The sequence below is a fragment of the Chinchilla lanigera genome, unplaced genomic scaffold (genome assembly GCF_000276665.1).
Source record: "Chinchilla lanigera isolate Chin_1 unplaced genomic scaffold, ChiLan1.0 scaffold00031, whole genome shotgun sequence".
NCBI classification, from domain to species: Eukaryota; Metazoa; Chordata; class Mammalia; order Rodentia; family Chinchillidae; genus Chinchilla; species Chinchilla lanigera.
The window spans coordinates 17,281,788-17,306,167 of NW_004955432.1; the positions used below are offsets into that span (position 1 = coordinate 17,281,788).

Here is a 24,380-nt window from a genome sequence, read left to right on the forward strand (position 1 = left end):
CTTTAAGTTTCTATTCAGATCAAGAAACACACAAAGAAAATGTGTTAAAACCTCTGTTTTCTAGGGAAAAGAAAGTCCAGCCACTTCAGAAAGGGCGCCTCTTCTCTTTATTTCAATTTTATGCAAAAATTTCTCTCTGCTCTCTCAGCAGCGTTCTTTGCCCCTTTAAATTTTCAAACTCTGTTCTGAAGCTGTTTTATGATTGTTTTCAAAGACTTCTGGCACAATAGCGGATGGTGTGTCCGTGTGTGGGGGAGTGCATATATGTGCATGCAGACAGACGAGTGCATCCATGTGTGTTTTTAACAGTAAAAATAAGAAACTACCTTTCCATTTGGGTTAGAACTGAGATGAAATGAGGAATGGCCGCCACCAAGCAGAAAATGTGCTCACTTTATGTGTGCCAGTTAATTACGACACTTCAGAGGCGCTTCCTAAAGGATAAGGCAAGCTGCATAAATTTAGCTGTAATCCAGGCAGGCAAAACTAATTTGCAGGGGATGGCCTTATCTAGCTGCTGCAGCTTTCTCAGAAAATTAACCTTGGATATTTGGGCCCAATTCAGAAAGTGTTTGATTTTTTTTTCCTTTCCCTGCTCAGCATAAGAGAATTTTTGAATTCAATACAATACCTGACTTTTAAGAGGCACGATGAATGCTGTAGGCAGTTCAGAGTTATTACTGACAAGCAGAAATATATTTTTATACATACATATAGATGATTGTCCTTCATGGACATTATCCTGCCTTCTTACATGTGCATCAGAGGGTTTATCTGTGTAGATAGAGGGGGTTTCTCGGATTAAGAGAAGGATGCAACTCATTTTTAATGTTCTTAGGAAAATTCATCAAAGTTCACTGCAGAATAAGTCATGCATACTGACTTGTTCATTCCAGTGGAAATGAAGAAATCCCCATAAAAAGAGAAGTTTAATGAAGTGTTGGAGCCAACTCTTCCTGTCACTGCAATTATCACTGATCAAGACCCTTGATCTCCCACCATTAATTAAACTCACACAGCACAGACAAAAGTTTACCTTACTATTTATCATGCAGCCATTCACTCCGTCAACATTTACTGAAATCAACGTGCTTTTTTCACATTTTCTTGTTTAATTAGGGTCCAGTGTGCATTTCATAGTTCACCAGTATCAGTAGCAAAGGCTGCATAGGTCAATGTTTTCAATAAATCTTAAAATTTCTCAAAGCAATGGCAATATGTAAGCATGGACAGAATTCTACAGTTCACATAGTAATATTTAAGGGTTTTTTCCAAAATATTTTAATATTCTTTTAAAAATATATTTAGAAAGCAAATGTAGCTTGTTGCTATTTTAAATTGTAAGATGAGCTTTTATCAACCAACATTAACAGTCATCATAAAGCCTCACATGACCACTGATAGTGCCTGAGCTGAACTTTAAAGAAAGTTTTTTTAAAATATCTCATCTACAATATAAGTACTGTTTCATTCATTTTGCTCCATAGGAGTTACTTATTTTAAAGCAGCATGAACTCAGTGGGCAATAATTGTTCTTGAAGATGTCACAATTAGGCAGGAAGGAGTGTATTTATGATAATAAAAAAGTCATTTTCAAACATGGATTGCACATCAAGTCATGGAATGTGAAGTAATGGCTCCCATCTGGATCCAAATTTCCCTCATTCTTACTCAATAGCCAGTGCTAAACGTTATGGCTATTTATAGTTATGTCCCAAGGTGGGCGGGAGGAGGGAATTAGATGGCATAAAGAATCATATGTAATACATACGAATTTAAACTATATTTTATGAGACCTGAAAAATTTAAGAAACTGTGAGTGAGATATGGAAATGTCACACGAAGCAGAAATTCCTCCTACACAATAACCTCAGTAAAGATTTCACAGACAAGAATACAGCACACCCTCAAACCACTGCAGAGTTATCTGCACTTCTGTTAACATGTAATATATTTTAATGAATAATTTGAAGAAATATACTAAGAATAAATTTGAAAGTCTCTAGAAAAAAAAACACTAGATACTAACACGTTAGATAGTGGTTATCTGTGGGTCAAAATTACTAAACATATAAACAGATACTAATGAGATACGCTTCCCTATCAGTGAACTATTTTGTAACAGACTTTTGAAAGATAAATTCTATTTCAGCTGATTGATAAAAAGTTGATTAACTTGGTTATGAAGTCATCCTATTCACTGTAACAACATAATACAAAACAAGGTTCCATAGTTGATTGTACCATGCGGCAATCACCCATAACGTCAGTTCGTCCTTTGAGGTCAGTGACTACATGATCACTGTCACTCCCCAGGGCCTCATGCTATGTGTCTGTAACATGAAAGACACATAATAGAGGCTGGTTCAGTGAATTTACAGTTATACAATGCATGAGTGCTAGGTAGATGCAGATAAGTAAGTGAACATATGCAGTAGTAAAAACAGTTAAACTTTAATTTACAAAAGAAGCTACACACTTTGCCATCTCATGATTCAAAGATAAGGACCTAAAGCCACTCCTACTAACTACTCCTACCCTTTTCTCTCTCCACCTTTACACTGTCCCTCCCACACCACAAAAACATACAACTCATCCAACATCGATAAGATCGATTCTAACTATAAAAGTTTACAGAGTGGTTGATGTTTTACAACAATTCAGGTAACAATTTGATGCACCTTAAAATGTTTGGGAACATTTCTAGTACATAAAATAAAAGGCATGTATTTTCTATTTTTCAGCCTTTTTAAAAAGATGCATTACTCTTGCATCACATTTGAGAAACAATACAGTTTCTGTTTTTATTGTTTAGTTTTAACAAACAACTATATTTACTGTTCCATCATTGAAAAGCACTTCTCCAAGTGAGCTTACGTCTTCTCAATTAGTCTAAAAGGATTTCCCATCATTGGGAAATTTCCTAAGCTAAAATTTCCTAAGCTAAAATTCATCTTGTAACCCTCCTTTAGACTGTCATGGATTTTCAGAAATTTCCTTATCAAGTACTTTTCATTAACACAACCTCCTACTGTTTTAAATTTTCTTTTATTTTAAAGATAAAAGAATGAAAACATCTAAATGAACACACATACATTTAAAGAATAACACAAAAACAACATAAGCAACACAGAATCTCAGACAAGGTGATAGGAAATTAACAATGGTTGTTGTATTACACATTAATATCTTCAATTTGGATATTCAGATAAACAAATACAGACATGTAAGTTTGATCATACACTTAGACATTAACTGTTCCTTTCAATAGAGCAATAAAAGTCAGTAGTACAACTAGGTTAGCTGTCCTGTGTATACGCATACATATATTTTTCCCCCTTCTTTCTTTTCCCTTTTCCCTCATCCCAGTTGTTCTTTCCTTTGAGCAGTTTCTTTCCCTTTCACAATGTCTATTGTACCTCCTAGATTTTATTCACTCTACTTCTTTTATCCAATTGTATTCACTATAAGTAACGTATTGGTGCCTTGCATGACACTGAGAATATAACACATTCTGCTCTTACACAGGTAAGGGATATTCACTGGCTCTCTGATGCCTGGAGAACTTCGATAAATATCTTTTTGGAGTCATAAGTATGCATAGTTTATTGTACCCAGGTTTTACAAATACATTTTAAACCATGACACTCCCCAAATTTTAATTACTCCTTCACTTGCTAAACACACATAGAAGTTATAATTTACCAGTGTTTGTCAGCAGTGGTAACCAAACTGACTAGTTTAAAAGAACAGTAAGAAAGAAAATAATACATCTTTTCAAAAGTAGCTTCTAGAATGCAAATGATGCAGACCATACAGGAGTATCACCACCTCAACCAAAGCCAACCACTTCCAGAAGCTTAAGTCTTTGGTTATTTAAACTATGGTTTCCTGGGCAAAATGGTCAAACTACCAAAAAAGGTAAACAAAAATCCCCTGCTAAGTCTCCAGGAAGTGTCCTGTGAGAAACCACCGCCACTGTTTCTGAACTCTTACACCGCCCTGAGTCTTTAAGCGAGCCTCTTCTCTCTTCCACCACTAGATCAGAGAGGTCCCTCTCATTTGTTAACGGATCTGCTTGGACTGTTCAGTTAGCATCCTGCTCTCCTTCCTCTCCGCAAGCATTTGTTTATGTGTTATACTGAGGACCAGACACATATTAAAAACTCACCCTCATTCCTGGGCCTTCTTTTGGGACAAGCATATGGTCCCCTGTTAGATTTTATGGTGAGAAGACATCTACAAGTGCCTTGTTCCATGGATTATGTAACATGAAATAGTCAACTACCCTAAAACAGACAATGGAGTAAAAACATTCATACACCTGGCCTCAGATTTTAAGAAAACTACAATCTCAAGTAAATAGTAAGCATCTACTTCTTACCAGTCATATTACAAGGCTAAAACAACACTAATCCCATCTTGCAAAATACTACTCAAAACAAGACACCACCCTAAAAGCTATAAAACTTCTTCAGTGATAAACTTATATATAATAACTACTTGAATCAACAGTGCTCTGTTAAAAAAGGGTGGTTTCTAAGACATGTAGTTTAATTTTATATTCTTACTTTTTGTTTTTATGTATGCATAATTTAGTTTATCCGTATAATTTATATATAAGCAAATTAATGGTAAATGATATGCACATAATTTTTTAATAATACATTTCACAAATATAGCAATTTTGGAACCCACTGATGCACGCAATTAAATTTTGCTGGTACTAGTAATCCAGGCAGAGACACAAATGCCCCTTCCTATTTCTATCAGAATCTCAAAACTCAGGGACTGGGGATTTAGCTCAGCGGCACAGCACCTGCCTGGCAAGCACAAGGTCATGAGTTCAATTCCCAGTACCAGAAAAAAACAAACAAACAAAAAAATGAATCTCAAAACTCTCCTACTTCCATGGGCAGAGAATGAAAACCGAGAAAGAAAGATGCACAGTTATCACAAGGCGAGTCAATCCCATCTATTATTCCTGGTAGAATGCTCTCATGTGAGCTTCCCCAAATAATAAGTTCATGCAAAAGGTTCTTTTATCATCAACCCCTTAAAAATGGATCCCAAAACAACTATCTTTCGTATTTAGTTTTATATCTGTCTAAGTGGAGTGATAAGTCAGCTTCCAGTATTTACAGGGTTAACAGGATTTCTCGAGTTTTGGGTGGAGGGTCTGTGCCATTAGGAGTGCGTACCCTAGACAGATGGTCAGAAGAACGCTTTCTTGTGCAGCCATACCTTTTCTCTAGCCCAGGAGAACCTTTTGTCTGCTGCTCTATTCAGCCTCAGGAAGAGTAGGAATTAGAACTGGTCTCTAAGTGGAGTTTAAAATAATTGTCTTTAGGTCTAGAATATCCCAAAGGAGTATCTTCTACTCTAAGTTTTATGTCCTTTATTCAGGCTTATCCTTGAACTTGATTTGGGTCCGTGCCCCTCTTTCACCTCAGAAGTCTAGATATTTTATTGCCTTTTAGATTCACCTCTTCACGAAGGAACATAATTGTAAATAACTAGCAAAGAAATAGACCCTCAGATGCCTCCCAGGGAGAGGAGCGGGGGACTGCCCCAGGGGAGTGTTCCAAACGGGCAAGAGAACAAAGCCAAGGGTGCTCACGGGGTTATTGAGAGCTTACCAGCTTGTTTAGTGTGGTTTCCTTAGAAGGATCTCATCTAGGCTTCTATTTCTTATCCTTCTTGGAGCTTCAAACGCAATGTTTATATAAGTTTTGGCTGTGTGTGTCTGAAGCACTGACATGTTCCTACGGGTAGCTGATGGTCTTAGTTACTTTTCTCTCATTGCTGAGACAAAATGCCTGATGCCCAGAATTAAGGGACGGAAGGTTTATTTAGCTCACAGTTAGCAGAAGTTTCAGTCCATAATCAGATGGCTCCAAGGCAAGGGCAACAGGGGCAACTCTTCAAGGTGGCAGAAGACAGCAAAAGCAAGAGCAAAAGGAGGGAAAGCAAGCCTCTTTTCCTCCTTACATTGTAAGCAGGCTACCCCTGGGGGAGGTGGCACTTGCACTATGTCTGTGCCCTCCTCTCGCACAGGCTCAGGATGTTTACAAAGTGAGGACCCTGGCCCCCTGCTGAGTCACTTAGTTAACCTTCTAAACTCCTCAAGTTGACACAGTGTATCAACCATAACATCGATGGCTGGGTGATCCGATCACCTCCTACACAAGGACTTTCCAGTGTGCTCTGCTGGGAAGTTCCACACCCTTCTATCACCATTGCAATCCTAATTTCAGCTTGCATGAAAGTCTCAGTGACCTAATTAAGAAAAACTTTGAATACTTCACTTTTCAGTTTCAAGAATTTGTATTGTAATGTTTCCGGGAATTTGAGCACTGTTGAAATGTCTATAAAAGGAATTGGAATAATTGAACCCTTTTTTTTTTAATCCCACTAACTTAAGAAAGCAAGTTAAGAACAATGTCTCCAATTATTTTTTGTTTTATTGCTTCTATAAAATAGTAATGACATGAATTCCCCTTTCTAGCCATTGAAGGTGAAGCCCTGCACCTTTCCAGACAGGGAAGAGAGTTATTCAGCTGCCACAAAACTACTCTGGCTACAACGCAGCCATTAAGAATACTTTGTGTTGATAATTTTGAGCTTCCGAAGGTCATAGAAGATAGGATCACTGCAGCAGAAACGTTGAATCACTCCTGAAATTGTCCCGGTTCTTCTCCTGTTCCTCCTGTTGCCACTATCAGACCTACATTTCGTCATAATCAGGACACACTAGAAGAAAAATCAGCACAATGGGAACATCTCATACCGCTTTGCTTCCTTCTCTTCATTCTTTTTTGTTTTAAAGAGAAAAAACAATAACAAAATAACAACAAAAACCAAAACAAAACAATGTAAAAATGATACAGGACCTCAAATCAAGATGATAGGAATTAACAGTGGTTATTATATAACATATCATGATCTTCAACGAAGTTACTCAGATTACCAGATGTAAGAATGCAAGATTGATCAAGCAATTAAAGAGAATAAAAAGTAATGAGAAAACGTTGGAAATGATACAGAGTTTCACTAACCAAGATAGTAGGAATTCACCAATGGTTGTTATATTGCATATTGTTGTCTTCAAATTAGTTGTTCAGATTACCAGATATAAGCATGCAAAATTGGTCAAGAAAAAGAAAATTAAGCATTAACAGTTCCATTCAATAAACCAATAGACATCAGCAGTACCATTATCCCAGCTATCCTTGTGTGTACATACACTTTTCCCTTCCTTCTTTCTTTTTCTCCTTTCCCTCACCCCAGTTATTCCTTCCCTTTGAGCAGTTTCTTTATATTAGTCACAGAAATGTTGGCAAACATCTTCTACAATGGCTTTTAAAAGAACAAAAGCACAGGCAAACAATAATAACCAAGAAGTCTCTTAAAGCTGATTAATTGCTACTTATAAATTCTACACATTATATAAAAATACTGACTCCCAAAACATTACTTTCAGAAAAGAACTTTTGTAGTTTTCATTTTTCTAAATGAGACTGCAAGAATTATTTTTCTAGAATTTAGTCCTGCTAGAATCTAGTAAAAGAAATTTTACTTGAAAGATCCCAAAACACCTGAGTGGTTACTTTTTAATTTGGCCCAAAGTAAAATTCTGTAGTTAAAAGTCAGTGATTGCTGGGTGTGGTGGCACATACCTGTAATCCCAGCACTCAGGAGGCTGAGGCAAGAGGATCTTTGTGAGTTTGAGGTCAGCCCGGGCTACAGAGTAAGCTCAAAGCCAGCCTGAACTACATAGCAAGACAAAACTGTCTCAGAAAGACAAAACATAAAGTCAATGATTCACTGTGAAATTCAGTTTCTCAACTACTAATTATTAATAATATTTAATATGGTATGCATATTCAAGATGCAATATGCTTCCAAATAAAAATCTAGGACAGGATTCCAAAAATACCTCCACTGTTTCTTTTTCCCTGAAGATAATCAGTATATGTGCTGCTGAAGAGAGCACCTCTGAAGACAATCAGAAAGGATTTAAAAAATTAATTCTGTCTTACCCGTTATGAAGTATGTATCATTAAAAGAACAAAATGGCCATTTGCATGTGAAATACAGACACTAACAGGCTAACCTGCCCTTCCTACCTGTGGACATCCTTCCAGCTGCGTGTGTACATCCTTCCAGCTCCTGTGTACATCCTACCCACTGACAAACACTGACTAAATTTCTTTGGAATCAATCTTAAAACACGTTAAAAAAAAAGTCCACTAGTCTTTTTCAATAGCAAAAGGAGTTGATCACGTTAGATTGTTTTGCAGTGTGTCTTGGGGAACAGAGGCCAGTGAATAATTTCTTGTGGAAAGAGTCCAGAGGAAAACACTGAACAGACATCTGAGAAGCAGCATCAGGTGAGAGATTTGGAAGAAAGTCAAGGGGGAATTCCCAGCAGTGGGAGTGAATTTCACAAGTGTTTAGACAAGGAAGTTCTAAGAGAGAGTATCATCCCTCTCCGAATAACATCTGTGGGAACTATGCAAAACACTGATCAGACATGGTCTTCATGAAGAGCTGACAGCACACAACCAATTGGCTCAAATAGACCTAATGTCATATTGTTTTGCCCATCTGCTTTATGGTCCTTGATTTAATTTTATGAATTTCAACATTTAAAATGATACATGTCTCATGAAAATCCAGCTGAGGTCTACCCCTTTCTACCCCTCATAGACAGAGGCTGGGAATACTGCTCCGTAGTAGACTATATGCTCAGATTATAGAAGACCCTGGATTTGATCCTCAGGAACAAAGGGGGAAAACAACAGCAGAAAATCTAGCAACACTGTATCCTTATTACTACATCTTCACTTTAAGTGCAAATTAAGCAGGCACTTTTCCCCTTAGAGGCCACCCAAGTTTTATGAAGCTGCTTTATTCACTTACCGTAATTTACTAGTCCTTATAAACATTTGAAGTTGTAATTAGCTTAACTTTATTTTGCTACTTCGTGCTCATTTGATAATTTTACATTAATAGAGAATGTAAATACTAGTGATAAATTAAAGGAATAGCTCTACTGGATTGCAAATGGGCCACCTGAAGTCACACATACACACTCACAAATTATTCAATCACCTACGTGAACAAAATCACTTAATGTTGTGGAAAACCACCTACAATAGGAAAAACTTCTATTGTAATGTTTGCAATATTTTGGCCTTGAAAAACTTACTTCGGAAAGAGTGAGGAGAGTATCAGTGTGAAGCATAAAATTCTGTGTGGAAAGATGAATTTTAGGGTAACTTCAGCCAGGGATCCTATCCTCCCTCTGTGACTCATCCAATCATTGTTCATTCATTCATCCAACAGATACTTGCCCAGGAACTACTAGGGCAAGGTACTGTGCAAAGCTGTGGAGATTCAGTATATGTAAAACATCTGTCTGCTGCACTCCTGGGGCCTGTTTTGTAGCTAGGGAAATAAATATTAGACAGCTAATTATACAAATACATGTTTAACTACAACTGTAGCAACTCTGAAGGAAAAGCATTAACAGGGATTCTTGACCTCTCTAATCTAGAGTCAAGGTAAGCTCCTGAAGGAAGGAGACACAAAATAAGCTCGAAAAGGTAAGGAGTCATTAAATACATATAGAAGGGAAAGAAGATTTTGGAAGAGAAGGAACCACCTGGGTAAGGACCCCGGGGCAGGACACAGCCCTGCTTCTTCTGAGAACTAGCAGAGAGCCGAGGAGAAGGAAAGGCAGCAAGGGGGCTGGGGAGGTGGACAGGGCCGTGCACATCTGGTATTTTCATGTCTGTCCTGAAAGTGGTGGGGAGCTACTAGAATAATTTTGAAATCTTTTAAAGTATTCACTTGAATGTAACAGAAGAATGGACTGAAAAGGGAAAAGATGAGGTGGAAATGCAGAAAACCAAGTGGGAAAACTGTTGCAGCAGCTCCACAGAGGATAATGGCCACCAGTGACAAGAGTTGTAGCACTGGACAAAAGAAGAAATCAGAGATTCGAAGAACAGGAAGTAGAATTGCCAGGACTGGGAGATAGATTACAGTGTACATTGGGGGACTGAGGGGCGGAGTCAGCTGTGGACATCCTGAGTTTAGGGTTCCTAGAAGAGGCCCAAGATGCAATGCCCATGAAGTAGTACAGATGGGTATACGGGTACCACCACCTTAACAATATTTCAGTCAGCAACAGATGGCATATTTGATGGTGGTCCTGTAAGTTACAGTGTAGCTGAAAAATTCCTATTGTCTATTGACAAAGCCTTTGTCACATCATAACATAATGCATTACCCCGCATCTGTGGCAATGCTTATGTAAACTAACCTACCACACTGACGGTTGTATCAAAGTGTAGTGCATACGGTTATGCACAGTACATAATACCTAATAAGGACAATAAACAACTGCGCCTTCAGTTTATGTGTTTAGTACAGTATACTTTGGTTTGGGTTTTCTTTTATTTTAAAGAGAATTAAAAGAACAATAGCAAAATGTCAACAACATAGATTAAAAACAAAGCAAAGCAAAAATAATAAGAATGATACAGGGCTTCAGAACAAAATGATAGGGATTAACAGTGGTTGTTACATTACATACTTTTATCTTCATCAAAGTTCATCAGATTACCAGATGTAAGAATGTAAGATTAATCAAACCATTAAAGAGAATAAAAGATAAAAGCAGAAAAACTATAAACGACACAGAATTTTCACCAAACAAGATGATAATAATTCAACAATGCTTATTATGTTGCATATTATTGTCTTCAAGTTTGTTGTTCAGATTACCAGAAATACAATATACTTTTTTTTCCAGTACTGGGAATTGAACTCATGACCTCACGCTTGCCAGGCAGGTGCTGTGCCAGTGAGCTAAATCCCCAGCCCCTACAATATACTTTTGTCATCCATTTACGTGTACTCGCTCCACTTATTAAAAAATATTTGCTTTTAACCAGTATCATGTTACACCAGCAGTGACTTCATATGTATTGCTTCTCTTGATTGCATCATATTCTCATGTGTAGCATAATCTTATGTTGTTTTGTGCTTCATGGGCCTGGGGACAACAGGCTATATCCTGTGCCAAACAGCCTGTGTGTGGCATACCGTGTGATCTGGTTCTGGTAAGCACACTCTATGATATTTACACAATGGCAAAATTTTTAATGATGCACTTTTCAGCCATATCCCCACCAATAAGCAACATGTAAATGAACAGAGTTCAGAGAATAAACAAAGCTACAGAATTAATATAGATAATAATACTACCTCATCTATCTCCTAAGATAGTTCCACCTAAAAAGTGCCTGTCAATACATGAAACATAGTAGGTATTCACTGCTGTCCTAAGCAGCCCCCTTCCTATTTGAGGGACTCCTTGTGTCCAATTCCCAATCACCAAATAACATTATTGAAAACATACTTACTGCCCTGAGAAGAAGCTGTATTTCTCAGCTTGTACGCTTCCTTAAATGTATGGACTCCTCTTCCGTGCCCTGTCTCATTCTGGTTTTCTTACATGGTGGTTATATTAATAGTTTGAACACAACCTTTACAGAAACCATGTCAGTGGGAGAAAATCAGTGTCGAGAACAAGATCTTGCTTACCAAGACTCTGAGTACAAAGCTATTCCGAAGCAGCCATGGGTCCTCCTGGTCAACCTCCAAATCAAGCAAAGATCTCTCGGTGTTTTGTTTTTTTTTTTTGCCCTAGAGCAGGTTATAATTAATTACAAGAAATTGAGTGGTTGAATGTATATAATGCATATCCAGAATTTGTGGCATATGTTCAAACTTTGTCCATCTAAATGTAAAAAGAATCTTCAGAAATAAAATTATTCTCAATCATCTGATAACTACCTACATACTGCTCTAAGCACAAGTCATTGCAGCTTTATTTTTCTCACCTTTTATTGGCTCTAAAGAATTTTACCTTTGCTCAAAAGTTATCAAATGGAAAAGAGACCTAGAGATGAAGGGACAGGAGGGGCAGAAGAAGTAAAAAGAATTAAGACACATTATGTTCATGTATCATTGCTCCGTGATGAATGGAATCGCCCTGTACTGCAAATATGGATCAATAATATATATGTATATCTGACAGACATATATACATACCTATATATTTCATCTTTTAAAATTACAAAGTAAGTAGCCAGGGGTATAGCTCAGTGGCATAAGTGCCTGCCTGACAAGCACAAGGTCCTGAGTTCGATTCCTGGTGCCAAAAAAGAAATTTTAAAATGGTGCTATTGAAAAAAAACCTTGAAATCCAAAACCGGAATCATTTTTGCAGAGATAATAGATAATCAGATAGGTAAATAGACAATAGACAGACAGAAATGTAAACAAACAGACTGACCAAGTCTTAAGACTTTAATTTTTTTGTGTGAATCAGGCAAGTCAAGTATCATTCCCTTTTTCCAAGCCAAAAAATGTGGATTTCCCAAATCCACACATAATGGAATGAATTAAATATTTATGAAATGCAGAACAGTAAAAAACACAAGGACACAGTATAATGTAAGGAAATTTTTCATGATCACTTATAAGAAATTAATGCTGAAATAAAAGAATGATATGTTAACTCATGTCAGAGGTCACATATTCTTTAAGATCTAGACTAGTGATGACCTGGCAAGTGTGTGAGGCACCACAAAATATTGGAGAGGCTGCCTGCTGGGGGGCTTCTGGCAAATCACTTAAATTGAGCCTTTTTGCCACCTATTAATGTGTCAATAATTCCTACCGGACAAAAAGTATTTGATGATTAAGTCATTGTATATGAAGTTACTGTCATATAGTAAATACTTATCAGTAAGAGCTGTTATGAATCATTGTTATAATTATTGTTTATCTGAACTTCTTTTTAAGATACTTCCTTTAGGCATCACACCGTTTCTTACCCAATGTCAGTTTCTCACAGGAAAAAAAAACGTTCATGGTCTGAAGTCCTCGGTATGTATTATGCAATAATTAATAAGTAGGCTAAGGTATTTTTTATCAAAATGTCCTATCAAGCCAGAAGAAGGTTTGTCAGATCATTAGCTGTCAAATTACTGTGTTCTATCATGTTGCCATACTTGCTGAAATATTTTATTTGTAATCTGAAAGTGGCTGCAACCTTTGTTTGCTCATCATTTACAGTGAGAACCAAGATTTTTTTAATGATTGGCTTATTTGACTAGTTAATCATTCTGACCTACAGCAAGAGATGTAAAGTCATAACTGGTGCTAACGCATTGCACAAACACGGTCCTGGTGAATGTGTACCTAAAATTCTCAAGTAGGTATCCTATAACAAAAGAGGATTTATATGATCCAAACTAACACAGTTTCAACTTTTGTAAACGGTCATGTATATATATATTTCTTACTGTTGTCACTTCAACTATACTTAAACTACCTAATGTGTATAGATAGCTCCTCTTACTTTGCTAAATCTGCATCTGAGTCTTCTTCTTCTGCTCACCCTGACTTTTCAGACCACACTCTGGCCACAAGATCATCCAGCTGTGCTCCTAAGCAACTACGCCAAAATCGTCAATGACATGCTCCTCTTACCAAATGAATTCCAGGCATCCTAGCTCTGGTAATCTGAATGCAGAATTACCTTTCCTTTCTTACCTTTTGTAATTTCCTAAAAGGTTCTTTAAAAGCCTGTTCCTCAGACATTTACCCAGCTAGATATCATTCAAAACAGAAAGGGAATGGGAAGAATTTCATGCTAACACATTCCTTGGTTCCCCCAATGTACTAACCTTGAGGAAATTAAGATATTCTATAGTAAAGTAAGTTGTTCTGTGCTTCTGTCCCTTTAATCTGGCACTACATCATTGTAGCATTTTTTTTTACCTACTTGACTTCAAAATATACTCCAACAAAGCTAATTCAGTCCCTGCTTTCAAAATAATTAGTCACATTGGTTCTAGCAGTGCTCTTTGTGACTTTTTGGAAGATTGGATGACTGTCCATTCTCTGATTGCACCTGTGCCTCCACACCCTGGACCACCCCTCCTCACCCATCCGCCAGACTCTAACATCCCAGCTTCCCACCTCCACCCAGTGACTTGTGAATATGTGTTATTTGCCATGCTGTGTTGTAAGCTTCTTGAGAACCAAGTCATATCTGATTTCATAAATGGCAAAGGCCGTCCGGGGGAAAGAGGATTGAGAAGGCTGGCGAATGCGTGAGGAAAGGACATCCTTGAATAACCAAGGCTGAAGCTCTCTCAGCTACTAGGTAGTTGGGGGAGGACGCAGGCTACCTGATTGCTGGTGGGGTGAGACTTAAATGGAGCCTCTCGGTTTAAAATACTGAGAAAGAAGAAAAACTAACAGAAAAGCTGCTGCTCACAATAAACAGGGCCCTTTGCCCTGGGGAGCATAACCCTGGAATGGCAGGAATTTTAGAAATAATTTCCCAGTCTTGACCTTCTCTGCATATTCTACCCACGATGTTATCTCTTGTGGAAACACTAAAAGCCAGGTTACCCACGCCTCTTGCCTGTGGCCCTTTCCTGCCTTCCATGTTGCAAGAGTCACAGGTCTCGCCCAGCTATCACCTTCCAAAGCATAGGCCTTCCCCAGAGGAAGGCTTTCAATCAAGGGACCGACATCAATTTTCCTGCCCATCTATGTAATTCGACATTTTAAATTCAATAATTGTACATGAAATTTTGTAGTATGTTTATAGTCTGGAACAAATTTTTACTAGTATTTATAATGATTTTCCAGCCAGAAAAAAAAATTAATATTTAAAGCCTTTGGTTACATGAAAAATTCAATTTATAAATTTTTTTTTCTTTTTTTTTTTGAGACAGGGTCTTATTACATAGTGGGGTTTTTCTGTTTTTTATTTGTTTATTTGTTCGTTTGTTTGAGACAGGGTCTCCCTATGCAGTTCAGGCTGGCCTTGAGCTTACTTTGTAACCCAGGCTGGTCTCAAACTTCAACAATCCCCCCGCTGCCTCAGCCTCCTGATTGCTGGGATTACAGGTGTGGGCCATCACGCCCAGCTTATACATTATTTTCCTATAGAGAAGTATGATAGAGTGATCAATAAAAGTCTTTCAGGCATAAAAGGATGAAACTGTTACATCATATTATAATTATATTAGGATGAAACTCTTTGCAGAAAATGGAATAGAAGTATAGATTCAAGGAGAAAGAATTTAAAATTTTCAACTGTTATATTAGATCTTATGTATATTATGTGTACTCACATATATATTTGTACATGTGTATGCAATTTCATATAAATATATATTTCAATAAACAATGAATATCACACTACCTGTACCTTTTTGCATTGTTTTGAATACAATTAAAATAATAATGAAATGTTTTTCTTGATCTCAATATTTATTATACTGTAGATAATACACTTCCTCCATAAAATTTTCAGTCAGTTATGAAAAACTATAAATTTAAAAATGTATAAAGGGTACCTTTTAAAAATACTAATGTTTAAAAAGTGTAGGAGGCCTGGCATGGTGGCATACGCCTGTAACACCAGCACTCGGGAGGCTGAGGTAGGGGGATCGTTGCTAGTTCGAGACCAGCCTGGGCTACAAAGTGAGCTCAAGGCCGCCTGAACTGCACAGTGAGACCCTGTCTCAAAAAGACAAAAAAAATAAATAAATAAGATACATGGGTAATGAAAGAAACCAACTTCAGGCTTGAAACTGTAGGAAAAACACTTGAGACCCGTGGCAGCTGTCCTACCTCTAGAATAGGTGAAGATACAGACAGGTGGCGGCAGTCACTGGTGGGCACGCACATACGCACACACTCTGCTCATGCGTGCATTTAACCTCCCTCTATGCTACAGTTAGTCAGACCCGTGGTTAAGATCGTGAAACACGAAACGACTCCAGAACCGTGACCTGTGAGTTTCACCCCGCCCCCACCTTACACTGAGCTGCTGGGTCAGCAGCAGCCAGAGGACGCAACGGAGAACAGAGGCTCCCAAGCAAGTGGTAGCCAGGGCACGGACTGTGCCAGGAAGGCCAAGGAGGAGTTCGGGTCCGTTAAGAACGCAAACGCCTTTGGAGTGCAGATGGAAGCAGGCCTCTTGAGAAGTTAAACAGTCTCAGAGAGAACTCCATATAAACCCTACAAGACAGAAGTGTCTGCTTTGTAGACAGATGCGTGGAACACGTGTGGACCCCGCTAGGGCCTTGGGAGGAAAGAGCTTTGGCTTCAGGGCCAGAGATTGCGGCTGAGACCCAGAATACACACTGACACAACCTAGAGGCCAGTGCATGTTTTCCTTGTGCTCTACAGACAGGATGGAGACCTGTGTGGCGGCCTCGGCTACGCCTGCATCTTTTGTTCCAGGAGCGTTGAAAACTGCCTTAGAAATGTTTTCATTCATCCTCTTCAATCCGGTGTCAAAATCAAACAGAAAGCTAAGAAAATATTGGCTTAGTTAAGGTTCAAACATGCACAGTTGAGGGGAAAAGAATACCCTGAGATACTAAAATCTTTCATGTTGATTTTCCACATTAATCAAATACTGAAGATAATTACTTAATCTTCCACTTCATTTACCTGTGTAGATTAGGCTGCCTCTGCCTGAGGGGAGAGCACCAGATCGTGACATTTTCAGGGCCCTTTTCAGTCCACAGGATGGCAGATTCGGTTTCCCCTAGGGCAGGAACAACGGGAAGTGTGATCTAAGTGTTTCGTATCATGAAAATGTGTCAGAAACAAGGCTTCCTGTCTTCCCCACCTACCCGTGCAAATATGCTCATTTTCATCTGTCTTCCAAGACGCAGATTGGTTAAAATTGGTTGGCCTTTACTCCACAGACAATAGCCAAAGAAGTAAGCTTTTGCAATCTAGTTCTGACCCAAGATAGTCCTTTTGAGTTCCCCTTGACAAATCTTTCTCCATCCTGGGAATGGTGTGCTGTGACTTGGAGACGCGAGCCCTCTCTTGGAGTCAGATGACCTCAATTCCAGCGCTGCTCTGCCATTTATTATTTGTGTGACCTCAGCACCTCCTCACCTCAGCACCTCCTCTGCGCCCTTGTAAAATGAAGATAGTATCTACCTCAAGAGGTTATTAAATAAGAATATAGGTAAAATGGGCGTCGTTGTTAATTTTCTTCCTTTCTATTTGACGCCTGAAAGGTGTTATCACAGCTTAAAGTGCTCGGCTTTAAATTTGTCTCCATGTGAGCGCAGAGGAACAAGAAAGAGCGACGGAAACACACAAGAATAAGAATGTTTGTGTGGATTAAGCAAAAAGACCAACACGAGGAAAAGCAGAAAACTTCAAATTACCTGAAACAGGGTTAATTGTTTAGGATTCTCTGGTTTCAGTGAGTAGTTGGAAACTTAAATCACTTTCATTCATGAATATTAAACCAAATACATCTAATTTAGCCTAAATTGATCTCTCCATGTAAATAAATGACTCTCATAATGAGTCACATAAGAATATTAATTTTTAAAATAAAAGAAATAGCAAGAAGGTGATTTGATTTGATGAAGCTCGTTTCATTTTTATAGCAGTTAAGGACTACGGAAATACCAGCAAAATATCCCGGATGATGACGACGATGATAGCGGTGGACAGTTAAGACCCAGTTAGTTATGCTACAGGTACAAGTGGCTGAGGGCTTGCTGTGTTGACCAGCGTTAGTGGGGAAGTTTCAGGTTTATTACCTCTTTTTACTGTAGTAACAACCCTACCAAGTAGGCATCATTACTTCCATTGTAAGAATGAACAATGTCAAACCAAAAACTCCCCAGCTAGAATGTTGAGGAGTTAAGATGAAGCTCTGGAGACTTCATGCTTAATCATTAGCCAGGAATATCACTGAAATATCCTCTGAGAACTAACGAAACTGGAAATAAAAAATAACCTGCCAAAGTCATCGCTCAGCCTCCCTCTTCTCCCTCCAGGTCCCCATGAAGCTAATGTTAAGTACGGATCTTCTGTTAGAGCCAGGGAAAGGAAAAATTCTACCTAAAATCATTTTTTATTTGTACAAGTTTAGTTATCCTTTCAACGGTATAACTTTAAACACTTATTAACATAAAAGACACAGGACAATATCAGGGCAAGAAATATAGCTCAGTGGCACAAGCACCTGCCAGGCAAGGGCAAGGTCCTAAACTGGATTCTCAGTATGAACAAATAAAGAATGACATCAATGAAATGCCAATTTAATTAAGAAATATTTAAATGTATACCTATATTGATACACATTTTACCATATTATACAATACATTGTATAATAAAAGGTTCTTATTCACCAAGAAATGAAATGAAATTTTCTATAGAACTCAAGATATTAAAAGGCAGAGATGTCAGGGCTGGGGATTTCGCTCAGCACCACAGCGCCTGCCTGGCAAGCATGAGGTCCTGAGTTAGATTCCCAGTACTGGAAAAAAGCAAAACAAAACAAACAAACAAACAAAATAAAAGACAGAGATGTCAGGAGTACGGTTTTGCCTTTATTATTATTGCCATTTTGGCATTTATAGGACAGTGTTTTCCATAGGAAATGCATTCTACTTAAGAAAGCTAATCCTTTTTGCCATGGGCAAAGCAATCATCTCTAATCTGTGCCCAAGATTTCAACTTTATCGTCAGACATCCAGCGATCATCAGATGTTCAGTGACACTTCGAAAATTCAGCTTGCATGACTGTCAGAAGTGTACACCAGGGCCAAAGATCCTGCAGTAACTTATAATGCCATTCATGGGTCCCGGACTGTCACATGCACCATCATAGAAGGAAGTGACAGAGGTTGATGAACTTTATCTAAAGCAATAAAAAGAAAACCGCAAAGAGCATAATCTCTGTTTCAAGAAACCAACTCATATTTAGTAAAACAGACTAGAAATGATAATAATAAAAATGACACCAAAATGACTATTATTTGCTATTCGAACTTGACCTAAAATTTATAAAGACAGTGTCTACTTTAGCTCTCTGCCAGCCTCAAATTTCTTTCACTTTTGAACCACTTTTGGTGCTTGTCATGTGATGTAAAGGCACCGGGATGGAATGGATAGTTGGTCAGCAGATCACATCCGTCTCTGCTTGTGGAGCCTACAATCTGTCTCTCTTCATCCTCATGGAGACCTGTGCAGAATCCTTATCGGATTCTGTGCAGAAGCCAGGGCTGATGGACAGAGGGAGGGTGACCAGGTGATGTGGAGAAAAAGATGATCAGAAAAGTACAAGGGTGAGAAGATGGAGCACATTGGAGAGAGAGACAGAGGAACGTGCCACCCACAGCTGCACGCAAGACCCAGCACTACCGTAAAATTGATTGAAAAGAATATACTCCTTGCAACTTTTTTTTTCGTAATATCACAACGTTTCCATTATTAGAGCGGTGTTCTTGAGGTGCCTAACTTCATATTCTTAGATTAATATTGATAGTTTCCAAGGCAAATAGTAAGTTCCTGTATTTTATATTATCTTTCTTTTTCATTAAAACTAACATGTTACAGAGATCAAGATCTAACCGTGAGGTGATGAAAAGTGAAAAACTGTAAATGTCAGCTTCATCTGTGGTCATAATAGCTTAATGACTAAGCCTAGAGCAGAAATGTGCTCCAGTATATTATATGTGTAACATATTATAACGTAACATATATATACAACATACACATACAAATTAATTGTATATTACATGAATGGTATTTTTAAAGTTACTATAACCAATAACAAAATTAATTTTGAGTCACTACAAAAGTCACTTTTTTGTTATTTTGTTTTTGTTCTTTTCTCTTTAAAATAAAAATATATATATGTATATACAAGGATAGCTGGGATAACTGTACTGCTGATGTCTATTGGTTTATTAAAGGAATAATTAATGCTTAAATTTTTTTTCTTGACCAATTTTGTATGCTTATATCTGGTCATCTGAACAACTAATTTGAAGACAACAATACGCAATATAACAACCATTGTTGAATTCCTACCATCTTGTTTAGTGAAGCTCTGTATCCTTTCTAATTTTTATCACTTGTTATTGTCTTTAATAGTTTGATCAGTCTTGCATTCTTACATCTGGTGATCTGAACAATTTCATTGAAGATCACAATATGTAATATAACAACCACTGTTAATTCCTATCATCTTGTTTTGAAATCATGTATCATTTTTATTATTTTTGTGTTGTTTTGTTTTTGTCTTCATTGTTGTTATTTTGTTATTGTTTTTCTCTTTAAACTAAAAAAGTCACTTATTTTTAAAACAAATGGTTTTACTATTAAAATATACATGATCTGTATAGTGTATAACAACATATTGTATGCCATACATGTGTAACCTAACCCTAGAAGAATATTCTTCTATCATTAAATGACTGTAATTTATTTATTGAAATTTTTAAAATTCTTTATTTAATGAAATTTCTTTACAGCATGTAAAATAGTCACTGTATTTTTTATAACCTTTCTTTTGATTCTTATTTAAAGAATGAATTTTTCTGATTACTTGTTTAAAGGTAACTCTTTTATGAAAGTAAACTTAAATATCTATCTCAGCCAAAAAATTTACCTAACCACTAATTAATTGTGGAAACTTACCAAAACAATGTTTTTATACAAGGAAATCAATAATAGAGTGGGCTTAGTATGGCTATTTTGGTACGAGATACGATTTAAATAAAATTTTTGGCTATGGAACCCTTTTTAGGTCAAAACACTGCTGGAAAATTGGTACTGAATGAGCCCGACATGATCCTTGACATCATGAACACTGCAGCCTGAAGAAAGGAGTAGCAACATTGAAAGTGGATATCTACATTTCAGGCATCAGTAGAACAGAAATGATACTAGACGATCCCTGGCAGTCTGTAATATGTTATATGCAGTTTATGGAACATTTTGCATAAGATGTTAAAGCAGAACTTGGAGATCTATAAAATCTTCCCAGGTCAGGCCAGCAACTCCTCGGGCAGCCCCCCCACCCAGGAAGATGTACTTGATCTTTCTCACCTCAGTCCCGTGCTTTTCTCTCTGATAAGGGAGACACTTCAGGCAGTTCTCTCATGAGAATCGCCTCCCCCTAGCAGGACCATACTGGGTACCAACACAGGTAAAACTAGCAAATGGAGTTATAAACAAGCTTTACTGATCCTAATGTCCTGAGTTGCACAGGATATGTTTTCTTTCAAGGCTAAGATAGGGTTACCAGCTAGGATAGCTAACTGCCCTTGTTTCATTCCTGTGTCTCCAATTGCTTGATGTCACAAATTCTACAAAAGGGACCTCTTCTTGATTTGGGGGCCAGTATAGTTTTGAGTATTTCTACTGGCTGAGACAGTGCACCATTAAAGCCCTCCTGAAAAATCCCTCCTATTCCTTCCTTTGAACAGTGAATGCCTAATTTTTTTTTTCTGATAATCTGAACAACTAATTTGAAGACAACAATATGCGAGATAATAACCATTGTTGAATTCCTGTTATCTTATTTAGTGAGATTCTGTGTTGTTTCTAATTTTTTTGGTTTTTATTTTTTATTCTCTTTAATGGTTTGATCAATCTTCCATTCTTATATCTGGTAATTTGAGTAACTTTGTTGAAGATAACAATATGTAATATAACAACCACTGTTAATTCCTATCATTTTGTTCTGAAATCTTGTATCATTCTTATTGTTTTTGCTTTGTTTTGTTTTTGTTTATGTTATTGGTATTTTGCTCTTGTTCTTTTTTTATTATTCTTTTTAAAACTTAAAAAAAAATCCCTCCTGGTCTCTCTGGTTTCTTGGAAATTCCACAATATAACCTTTGTGTTCTGGTGATTTGGTGCTCTATCTTAAATTATCATCAAGTGTGTATTGCTCCAAACATGGTCCCTTACGTAGTTAGCACAGTTCTAAGGTGCCCCTGGTTATCGGATGTATTTTTTGTGTGTATTACTATTAATGAAAAAACAGTATCAAAGTAATAGACATTAATTTTTCCTAAGAAGTTTTCCACTGCAAGAAGAACCTATTTAAACCATCTTTGGTATCATGTCAGGGATAGTAAATCTATGCTATGGTTCCTTTTCTTGTATAAATTCCAAATGTGTGTGATGGAATCCTTGAAATCTAAAGAAAACTTACTCCAGTGTCCTCCTCCTCTAGCCTCGTCATCAATCATCTCTTCATAGTTTCCCTCTTGACAGTGGTATCACCTGGTTGGAGTAAAGAATCTATCTTGGGATTTTTAATACTTTTGTATCCTCCAGTCTCCTCCAGCTGTGCTAAAGACCCTGTGTACATAGTACCTGCTTTACCACAGGTAAAATAATCAGTACAACTCTAGCACACTCCTATCTGCTCCAAGAGCAAGGGAAACACAGCTCAATTCCTCAGATGTGCCCTCCTCTGCCTACCAGGACACTACTTGGAAATAGAAATAGCTTCTTCATTACTGCATGCATTTAATTTTCCATTTTGATTTTTGTTCTTGTTTTGGTTTGCTTGTTTTTTAGAGAGGAATTTTTTTTATATATTGAGTATTCCTAGAACTCTCTCTTACTGAATAAGTATACAAGACTTTGTTACATCCAAAATGACAAAAGCAAGCATTGTATTTACAGCGGTGTAAGACATTAATATTTCTATGCTTAACTATTTTAAGCCTATTTATAAATGTAACACTCTACAGAGTTCACAATGCAGAGTGAACTGGCTGTTAGAATTTTTATTATAGTCCTTTGTGGAAGAGAGAGAGAAAAGCTGACCATTTGGGATCACAGAAAGTTCAATTTCAGCACCTACCCTGAGACATCTGTAAAGTGGCTGGAGAGAGCAAAATATGTCTTACAAGGAATAAATGCTGCCTTTGAATTATTTCAGTTCAGTTCTCACATCAAGAAAAATAATCATTAGGGGTAAATGCCTACACTGTTGTATTTTTAGCTCTTTTGAAGAGAAGCCTATTATTTCTTTCATTTCCTGGAGAAGGCAGGAAATAATCTTTTACATTCTAACAGTATAAACAGTTCTGCTGATTTTTCAAATTGTAGGAAACACACCATATTTTATTGTGGATGGTGAGTAGATTATGATTCACAGAAATAAAAAAAATTTCAATTTTCTAAAATTCTACTTTGGTTATAAATAAAACTGGTGACAACATCTTTTGATATCCTGTGCCTAGAAATAGTCCTGCAAGGACTCTGGCACAATGGGAAGTGGGACTTATTTCAGTATGAGTCATTGTGGGGTACGAACAGAGGTTACTCTGATTATCCTCTGTCACTTCCCAATCCTGTTGCCCAGAGAAGGCAGAACCAACCAAATTGCACAGAATGGATTTTCCAGCCAAAGCACTAAAGCACTTTATTTTCCTAGAAAAAATGGATGAGCTGATACTACAAAGTGTGCCATATTGCTCAGTTCTCCCATTGCAGACAAAATTCCCAACACCCACAACATGAAAGAAGAGAGATTTAATTTGGTTCACAGTTTCAGGGGATTCAGTCCATGGTTAGCTTTCTCCAAGACAAAAAATCATGGCAAAAGGGGATAGTGGAGCAAAGATGCTTAGTTCATGGTGGCCAAAAGCAGAGCAGGGAAACGGTGCCAGAGGGGATGCAACCAGAGACCAGATACTGTACGGTAATACCCTAGTCCACAAACATTTCTGTTTGCAAGCAATTCAGTTTGCAAACAAATGTATTAGACAAAATTTTGCTCCCATTTGCAAAGTCCACATCAGATGACAATTATGACCATGACCATCTTGCCCAACAAACACAAATACAGCCATCTTCCTCAAAATCATAAAGCTTTTTGTACACTGAGACATCACTATATAGTAACCAAGGTCAAGCCTCCATGACCCACAGAGACACACCCAGAAGTGCTGGAGTGTGCTTTGCTAATCCTGTGGGCAGATCTCAAGCCAATCAACTTGACAGTCCATCTTAACTGTGACAGGTGCTGGGCAGACATAAATAATAGAGATTTCATTCCCCTCAGAGGAAGGTTTTAGTAATATGAACACATCATAAACTCAATATCCTAGGTTTGTCACTAACATTTCTACCATTCTCTACCCACTAAAGGCAGCATAATACCACCTTCTGACATCATTTCAGGTAGTGTACCCTATCCACCACCTGAGATAGGCAGCCCAAAATAACCAGCCAAACAGATATCAGCACCCTTCACTTGATCCCAGCCAAAACGATGGTAGAATATTTCTAAATGATCATCAACTCCTGACCCATAAAATAGAAACATGAAATTATTAACTACCACAGACTAATTATTGTTAACCAGTAAGTGAGGGAAAATCTATTTCTTAGGATTTAGGTGCTTGTCTCAGCTCACTGTCTCTATTTAAAGAAAATTTAGACCATTATTCATAATAGAGTTTTTTTTTAGTTTT

The 24,380-nt window shown here is 37.5% G+C and overlaps 1 long non-coding RNA gene across 2 annotated transcripts; it reads right to left on the bottom strand.

The window, feature by feature from the left end:
- Positions 1 to 6,446: 6,446 nt before the first annotated feature.
- LOC102003682 lies at positions 6,447 to 17,900 on the bottom strand. Of its 2 annotated transcripts, XR_261531.2 has the most exons (4): positions 16,752 to 17,900; positions 15,739 to 16,663; positions 11,620 to 11,721; positions 6,447 to 6,753 (listed from the first exon to the last, which is right to left on the bottom strand). It is a non-coding gene; the product is annotated as an uncharacterized LOC102003682 (long non-coding RNA). The 2 variants fall into 2 exon arrangements; XR_001234642.1 differs by having other exon boundaries at positions 15,739 to 17,900.
- Positions 17,901 to 24,380: the final 6,480 nt, after the last annotated feature.